Consider the following 9,176-nt stretch of genomic DNA (forward strand, 5'->3'; position numbering starts at 1 on the left):
CCCAACAACCATAACTTGTCTAAACATTACAAATGCAAACTTAAAGTAAACATGGTTCAGGGACTGTGACTTGTCCAGGAAAGAGTCACAAGTCTCGAACCCTGGATGACCTCGGGCCTAATGCAGCGGAAAACAAGCCATACCGCGCCAGATCGTTAGTTTCCTGAAATACATGTAAGTTGAAAAATCAACAATAATGTTGAGCGAGTTCATGCGAAAGTGAGTATATAAACCTTTATCTTTATCAAAAACCTGGTATGTAGCAAATAAGGAAAAAGAGATCACCAATGGTTTGCAAGGCCATTGATATGTGTGAAGTGCAAGTAGGGATGACTCAAACCTAGCGGATTTATGCGTCGGGCACTAAGTCACCCCGAGGTCCGTTCAGCTGGACCTGGGGCTGGGCTCGCTACACCCAGATAGATCTACCGCTCCTGTCCCTCGGTCCTACTATGAGGATTAATGGCCTCAAGTTTCCGCCTACCCACTCACATGATCTAAGTAACAAACCTCCTTACGCTAACCATACCATGTATAAACATATTCATAATCATTGTAACATGTATTTCACCCCCGCAGTTTAGAAAACTGAAAACAGTTAAGAGAAAAGGGGGACATGAACTCACAGTGAGTGCGTCACAATACCAAGTAATCCAAATATCCAACTGCTGCGCAACGACCTACATGTGCTAATTCTATTAGACGGATGGCCGTGCTTTTGCTTTATAGTTTATCATTTTCGGGAAACAGTTAGACAACCGTTCCGTGTATATACTTGGTAGAAAATCTCCTTCCCGAGGATGGGGGAATTAATACATGCGTGTTTATAACATTAAGTCTCACTTAATATATTTTATTTCTCATTCCAAAATATAATTATTTTTCTCAAAAATAATATATTTTCTCTTCGCATAATACTTTCCAAAATAATACGTTGACAATATCCGCATTCATGAATATTTCCGTATAAGGCGTAAGTTACGTTTTGGCGGTTAAGTGGTAATAGTAATTACCGTTGTAACTTATATGTTTGTTGTGAAGGCGTTGGTATTATTTTGGGTTCGACAAAGTTTGTAAATATTATTTTTACTCTAAAAATAATATTTATATATTTTCACAAAATAATCATAAACAGTGTGATGAAAAATATATTTATCGAATAAATATTTATCACGTTTAGTTTTTGTGAAAATCCCACCTCCGATTATTTAATAAATAAAGTCATGGCGAAATATAGTTTGAAAACATGTCTAAAGTAGTCTAACACTTGTAAATAATTCTAAGTGTTATATTTTTTTAGAAAATTTCGCCAGAGTTTCCCCTGTAACTGGAGGTGGCCACGCTTTCAAGCGTATCATTTTCTTTTACAAAATCATTTCAACAATTCTTCAAATCAACCAAATCAATTTCCGATACTTCAAACTAGTTTCAACACATTAAACTCGTAGACTAGTATGTAATATTACATGAACTTGTAGTTTTTCTAAAACTATTGTGTAGATCTCGTTATATTTAGTGGATCTATATATATAATAGTTTAGTCTTGTAAAAACCCCGTTTTTAGAACAAATCATCCTTTACAACTTCCCGACAATTTTTATAAAAAATGTTATTTTGTCGGATCTTTCGTTTCACAAGTGTTCATACACTTGTAGTTTATAAAAATCACCTTTGTAAACATGTTATCCAACTTATATAAAAACATGATTTTCTCGACACTTGGTTCTACGAATGTACCACTTGTACATACGTAGATCGGCTCGTTTTAAACACTATTTTTCATGTCAAAACACTTTTACACAAGTTCATGTTTCCCATGTGGTGGAGTTTCACCTTTTAACCCTTGTACAAAAGAAACAAGTGTATGTCAAGATTCGGGATCTTAACAAAGTCGGGTTAAACGATGATAAGAGCCACCACAACGTAGATCGGGCCTCAACAATCAACATATTCAAATACTACAACTTTTACACGCGTTATATGCTTTTAACCAACGATATTCGAGTTTTTGTAGACTTTTTAGATTCAAAAGATGGGTTACCGACTTTTAACCGTTAAAAATCCTTTTAACCACTTTAGATACGATCAAGAACGAGTTTTAAATGTTATACCTCTAGCTCGGGGCTAGGGAAGATCTTTGGCGAAAACGGCGTGGATAAAAGCAAATGAACGTGGTCCTTTAGCTTCCGCTTGCTTCAAGCTTCCTCGTACGTGATCCCCGACACTTGTGTGCACTTGGAATGGCTAGATCAAAAACCGACAATGGAGGTGTGGTGGGGGTGGGTTACGGCCGAGAAGAGGGAGGAGAGCAAGAGAGAGAGTGAAGTTGGGTGGAAGTGATTTCTATGTGTGAGTGTGTGTTTATATAGAGAAAAATTAGGATCATCGTCCATCGGTTTACAAGTCTAGATATCCACGAAATCAAATTAAATAATAAAAAGTGTACTCCCCTAGTTCCAAAGGGACCAAACCGGCCCTAAGGGGGGTGGGGTCACCCGGTTGGATCTTGATCGTACAGTTAGAGTTTAGTTTGGTTAAGTCGGTTAACTTTAGGGATTAACCCCGTTAGTTGTTTAATGCGTTATAAAGCGGGTGTTAGGGTAATCAGGGACCCTAACTGGCTCAGAAAAATACCAATAATATTTCTGGCAATATTTTTATGTTCCGGATATAGTCCGGTTGTTCGGTCGGATAGTAATCCGTTAAAGTGCTTAAGTAATCCTTTAAGCGTCGTAAATAATATTTTTAGCGACACAATTTATTCTGCAAGGTGTCAGGAATAATTCCTCATGTTTTGGCACTTTATTAATTAGCTAGAAGCTAGTATGTAACTAAAAGTGCTGTGTTTTGTGCTTAAAATACGTTTTAGGCACATCCAATCTCTATATCTTATTCCTAGAGACGCAATTATACAACCCTTGTATCCTTATACACACTATGGGTGCAGTAAAATATTTCTGGCTCATACAGGCCTTTAGAGGCAGTGTCTGCCTGATGCTGGCTATATCAGCATGTCAAATAGGTTATCCGTTCAAATGCTACTGTGCTTTTGTGCATCATGTTTGTCACTAATGTTCAGTAAATAAATAATGTAGTGACGGAAAAATCAAAGTATGATGCAGATATGTACAAGTATCAAAAATCAAGTAGCAGTTTATCATAAATCTCAGTTAAGCACAGTAATTAGGCAACAATTAATAGTTAATTAAGTCGTACGGATACCTGGTTTAGTGAGGGTTGTCACACAAGCAATTAAGAAATAACACAAATACTAATCTACTAACCAAGAGGCTCGACTGGAGGAGATGATGTCTCGATGGGGGGATCTACTGCCGTCGATCGCCAAAGGAAAAGAGAGAAAAGAGTGGGGTTCTAGGGTTTCACAAATGAAGGTTCACGTATAATATAAGGAAATCATGACCGAGTATAACTGGGCTTCACTTGGGCCTAAGCCCATCTCGACGAAACTTGGGTGATGACAAAAGTCTGAGAGATGACGAAACACTAAGTTTCGTCGAGTACATGTGTCTGTGAGATGACGAAACACCAAGTTTCGTTGAGTACAAGTTTCGTCAAGCACATGCTTGTGACGAAAATCCAAATATAAGGGAAAATCCAAATATAAGGGTGTATGGTTCAAGTTTATCTAATCTTAACCAATTAATTAGTTTTCAATACATTAATCATATGAACAAACAATAATGCAATAATTACAAACATTAAACAAACGTGCACAAGTTATGAAAACACAGTTGTGAAACAAGTAACGTGTCGAGAAAAGGCCTAGAAAACTTGGGTTGTCACATCATCCCCAACTTGAAAGAAATTTCGTCCCAAAATTTGATAAGTACTGCTAAAGTGACACGGTAAGCCAAAAGTGACACAATGTTAGGTTAGGATGACTGTGGATTTTTCCCAGATGCCACATCATCCCCAACTTGAAAAGGAATTTTGTCCTGAAATTCGCCAATGATAACAAAAGTTGGTTCAACCACTTGAACAATTGAGGATATTAAAGCTTTAACAGATCTTTACGTTCCCATGTGAACTTTGGTCCACGTCTTGAGTTTCAACGAACTCTCACGATTGAAATTCGATTGAGTTCCAACGAACTCTCACATCTTGCGTTTCAATGGATTCATCAACAAACTGTATCTTGTCGTTAATCTTAGGTTTTAATAAGGATATCACAAGTGTTTCATCGAACAAACACTTCGATATGTTCGAGACATAAATGACATCATGAACAGTTCCCAATTCGTCAGGTAACTCAAGTTTGTGAGCCACGTCACCGATTCTATCCAGAATTCTGACTGTCCCATCATACCGTAAATGAAGCTTGCCACTCTTCCCAAAAGCGTACCGCACCCTCCCAAGGTGAGGCTTCCAATCATGATGTGTTCGCCTGCGGCGAACTATCAGCTTCCCTGGCGGTCACACGTTGCCGCCAAATGATTTCGGATCTGAACAATCTTCCCATGAGGTTCGAGTACAAACTCTGGATATGTGATTAGGTTGTCACCCACCTTACTCCAACAAGGAGGTTGGCATTGTCATCCATGCAATGCCTCACACAGAGCTGTATGCATACTAAAACGGTAACGGCTGCAGTAGAGCTCACCCAAAGATAAGTGTCCTTCCCAAATGTTTACTATAGTCAATCACGCACATGCTCGCAGCATGTCTTCGCGTGTCTGGTTGGTTCATCTACTCTGACCATTTATCCAACGATGATATGTAATGCTCATGTCTAGACGTGAGGCAAAAGTGTTGTGTAGTGCCTGCCATATGTCATAAATCTGGTATAGATCAAAATCAGAGATACAGGAGTTGGCACCTCGTGCCTAGATAGCCGCCCCTCTCAGACGAATATCCACAAGCTGTGAAGACTCGACAGTCTCTTTGTGTTGATGCATCCGTCTGTCGCCTACGTCTTGTATTGAGTCTTAAGTTGTATAGGATTGAACAGGGCACGAAAATCAAGAAACTTGTATTAGAGGCGATTTCGCCCCAAATGACATGTGGTCATTTGGAGCGAAACCCTATTGATCTGATTTCGTCCATGTGTCAAAGCCCTGATTTCGCTCATGTGGCAACGTTGTGATTTCGCTCATGTGTACATGTATGTAGGAGCGGAATCAGTGAGACTATATATAGGGGTTGTATGAGCGAAATCAAACAGATAGTTTTAGGTGTTCTCTTTCGGTAAGCCACGAAGTGCTGCCGAAGTGTTGTCAGAGCTTGTAATGGCTTCAATAATCAATACAACAACAGTTAAAAGTGAATACGGCTGAGATTGCACCAAAGCATTAGTTCCCGCCTCTCGTTTTGGATAGGAATTCTTCTGATCAACTCATTCAGGGCCGAAAACGATCCTACAAGTGGTATCAGAGCTCAGGAGGAAGAGTTCTTGCCATTTCAGCTGCATATTCTGATTTTCTACACCTTTTTTCTCATTTTTGAAAATTTTTCTCGGTAAAATCAGCTCAATTTCACACACAGCACTCGTAATCATGTATTAATAAACCCTTGAAAGTTTCAAAGCTAAAATCGATCTAAAACTTAGTATTTTTGAGGTTTCGCTCGTAGTGACTCGTGAAAATGATGATGTCATGGTAATTTCGCTCATAACTGACACTTGATTTCACTCAGAATCTTGATTTCGCTTTTAGGTTCAAGGTTGATTTTGCTCTTGTTGACCATCAAATCTGATTTCGCTCTTAGTACCAAGCAGATTTCGCTCCAAAATCACATTTCAGTGATTTCGTTGCAGAGTTCAAGATAATTTCGCTCTTGTTGACATAAAGATATAATTTCGCTCATAGGTACCACCTGATTTCGCTTCAAGGGTGTAAGTGTGATTTCGCTCCAGCAGGTCATTTGGGATTTCGCTCAAACAACACTTGGGATTTCGCTCCTAATTCAATTTTGCCTAAACTTGGAAATTTGTGAACTTTTGGGACATTTGAACTGTTTGACAATTTGAACAATAGACAACGAATTTTACAATGCTTTTGCTAGTCCAATGAACATAACTCAGAGTGCCTTGCTTGAAAATGAAACCGGAACGTCTCAAAAACCACCTAAGCTCATGGATATTGATGATTACAATGTGTAGTCTGAACGGTTTGGAAACTGGGTTGAGGCATATCATTTGGATGCTTGGGAACACACTGAAGAGCCATATGAATGGCCCACAAGGAATAATAAGGAGTTAACAATTAGAGAAATGAGTACTGAAGATAAAAAGAAATATAGAGATGAAAAATTGATGGTGAGTTTGCTTCAGCAAGCAATTAAAGAGGACATTTTGATCCTGCTTCAACATGATGGAACTGCTTATTCAATTTGGACAGAATTGGAAGCAAAATTTGTTGGAAGCGATGATATGCTCAAAAACAAAATGTCTCTCATGAAGAAAGAATTTGATTTGTTTCGTGGTTTGAAATCTGAGAACACCAAGCAAATTATCGAGAGATATTGTAACTTGATGAGAAATATGTCGAAACTTGGTATTAAAAAAGATACTGATGAATTGATTGAAAAACTTGCAGATGCGCTACCTCATGAAATCTGGGGAACTTTTCTGATGATGCTGAGGTCCAACAAAAAAGATTATAAAAAGATGACACTGGGAGACTTCATCAAACACCTGGAAGCTCAAGAGATGGAGCAGAGGAAGATCGCCAGGATGAAGAATTATGATGGAGAACAGGACATCAGCTTGTATTACAAGAGTGGTGTTACTGGAACAACAAATCTTTCTCCAAAAGTTGAAGCTGCTTTCAGTGTGAAAGACTCTTCTGAAAAGAAATCTCAGGGATTGAGCAGCACAAGATTTTCATCATTTGATCCAAACATTTCTGCAACAAAGAATGGAAGAAAACTTCAGTGCAATATTGTACTAAATCTTGAGAGTGATCAAGAGTATTCTGAGGAAGTTGCTAAAAATCAAATGTCTTTGTTGGGAATGGTGTTGGAATCCTATAGTAGTTTTGTGGCCGGAAAGATTGGTAATCCAATGCTCACGAAAGAGGATTACAATCAAATTGATGCCGAGGAAATGGAGTTAATGGATATTAAATGGTGCATGGCTAGTGTGTTGAGACGAGCCGAAAAGTTCAAACAAATTACAGGCCGAGATGATTTTCGTGAGGCTCATGTTTCACCTTTAGGTTTTGATAAGACTAAAGTTACTTGTTTTCGTTGCAGGGAAAAGGGGCATTTGTTGGTGCACTACATCTGTTGATTTCGTCTTAGATCAAGTCTTACTTTGCATTGCATAGATTAGGGCTCAATATACGAGAAAATAGGCAAGTGTATGTATGTTAGAAAAGGTTTCGCTTGTAAGGACATATCCTAGAGGTTTCGCTTGAATGGTCTTGGATGGTTTCGCTTGAGTGTTCACATAAGGTTTCGCTTGTGTGAACATGTCACTTCAAGCGAAACCTGATCAGTATAAATACCATTGAAGCGAACTCATTTGTAATGTTGACGAATTCCATACCGAGGTGCTGCCGGTGTGATGTTTGAGCTGTAATTGTGGTCAAATCAATGAAACAATAGATTAAAGTGAAGTGCAAGCTATTTCTATCTACATTTCTTGTTATTCCGCACCTGAAACATAGAAGAACGCCTCTGAACGACTCGTTCGGGTCGAGAACACGATCCTACAAGTGGTATCAGAGCTTGGGAAGAGGTTTTCTATAGAAATTAGCTGATTTTATCATCATTTCTTTCTTCTACACTTTCTTTTATCATTTCAGAAAGTTTTATCGGTCAGATTTGGGTCAAAATTGCACAGATTGAGTGTTACTGGTTATTGACAAACCCTGGAAAGTTTCATGCCAAAATTCGGATTAAAAATAGGTCAAATGATCTTCGGACTATGTTTCGCTTCAATGAACATCTAATAGTTCCGCTTGAAAGGTCCAGCTTCAATTGATAATTTGGAGTTTCACTTGACAGTTCCGCTTCAAATTGTAGAATAGTTTCGCTTGTTTGACACAAAGATCAAAGGATCCGCTTGAAATTGCATTATAGTTCCGCTTCAAGAGTCTCTCTTGAAAGTTCCGCTTGAAGAGTTTCGCTTATTGATACATCAGTGGTTCCGCTTCTAAGAACATTTGGTGTTTCGCTTCAAGTGCTTTTCAGTAGTTTCGCTTCTGTGATCATTATAGTTTCGCTTATTTGTCACTGATATTGAAAAACATGCAAAGTCATTATGGATTCAGAGTTTTACAATGCGTTCGCTACTTCATCTACTCCAGCTGCGATTGCTCAGATCATGAACTTAGAGAACGAAACAGGAACCACCCAAAAGCCCCCGAAGTTGATGAGTATCGGAGAATACTACGGGTGGAAAGATAGATTTGAGAACTGGGTTCAGGCGAATCATCTTAGATCATGGGAGTGTATATTGAAGAAGTATGTGTTGCCTAGAATGGAGTTGCAGGTTATTAAACAGTTATCTGAGTTTACGGATCAGGAACGGGTGATGTACAAAACCGAGAAGATGATGATCAGTTTATTGCAGCAAGCGATAAAAGAAGATATATTCATTCTGCTACAGCATGACAAAACTGCAAAGTCAATATGGGGTGCTCTTAAAGTTAAGTTTGAGGGAAGTGAAAACATGATAAAGAGCAAGAAGGCGCTACTTAAGAAAGAGTTTGATCTGTTCAGCAGCTTACCGGGAGAGGATACAAAGAAGCTGATTGAGAGATACTGTCACTTAGTGCGTTCTTTGTCGATGTTGGGTGTTGAAAAAGATCGTGAAGAGTGGGTTGACAAGCTAGCTGATGCGTTACCACAGAAAGAGTGGGGAACTTATCTGATGATTCTAAAAAACACGGGTGTTTATGATGGGTTAACGATTTCTCAATTCATCGAAAAGATCGAGAGTCAGGATCTGGAACATCAAAAGATCGCAAGGATGAATAGTCCGAGTAGTCAACAGGATGTGAAGATGTACTATAAGGGTAGCATTCCAGTTCCAGAATCTGAGAGAAGTCCGAAAATCCAAACTGCTTTCAGTGCTGGGGATTCAACAGAAAAAGCTGATCAGGGTTCGGGCAACAGCAGCAGTGGGTTCTCATCATTTCCGAGTGTAAATCCCAAAGAGTCAAAGACAAGTTTTCAGTCTCAGGGCACAAAGACAGGAAATGGATATGTGA

This window comes from Helianthus annuus, chromosome 7, assembly GCF_002127325.2.
Source record: "Helianthus annuus cultivar XRQ/B chromosome 7, HanXRQr2.0-SUNRISE, whole genome shotgun sequence".
NCBI lineage: Eukaryota > Viridiplantae > Streptophyta > Magnoliopsida > Asterales > Asteraceae > Helianthus > Helianthus annuus.